Here is a 670-nt window from a genome sequence, read left to right on the forward strand (position 1 = left end):
GTCGCGGTTGCGCGGCGCTGCCAAGCTCCCTGCGCGCCGAGGCCTGGCCGCGGGCAGCGGGATCGGTTTCGTGCAGGCTTCTCCGTCCCCGGGAGGGTGGGAGGGCTGCCCAGCTGCTCCCCAGGTCTCTGCGGGAGGGCAAAGCCATGGGCGACTTCAGGTCCGGCCCCTGCGGCTCTCAGGCTGCAGAGCCTCCTGTGCGTGCCGTCCGCGGCCCCGGGTTTCGGCACGCAGTAAGGTCTGGTTCTCTCACCGTGCTGTCAGATTCAGGGTGGTTCTTTGCAACCCGCTCTACAACGAGCGGGAGAAACCCAGTTACAGAGGGGTATTAACACCTGCAAAAGGTTGTCCTCGCAGGACTGTGCAAAGTCAGGTAGCGGGTCTCCAGGGGAGTCCCGGCCAGCTCTGCGTGTTTGGGGGGGCGCAGGGCTGAGATGGTCTGCACCAGCAGCTGCAGTGGGGCTCGCTCGTCTGTGCCAGCAGCTGGGGACGCTGAGATCCAGGGCCGACTACTGGGCAGACTGAGTCAACGCTTCCTTTACCACTTTCTGATCTTCTACAGGTTTTAAAAGCCTTTTTCTCTCTTTGACATAGATAGCAAGGTGGAAGACCAGCATCTACAAGCACCATCTTGAGCCGAATCAGTGCAGTACATCCAGTTTCTGGCACC

The sequence above is a fragment of the Egretta garzetta genome, unplaced genomic scaffold (assembly GCF_000687185.1).
Source record: "Egretta garzetta isolate BGI_Z169 unplaced genomic scaffold, ASM68718v1 scaffold445, whole genome shotgun sequence".
Lineage (NCBI taxonomy): Eukaryota > Metazoa > Chordata > Aves > Pelecaniformes > Ardeidae > Egretta > Egretta garzetta.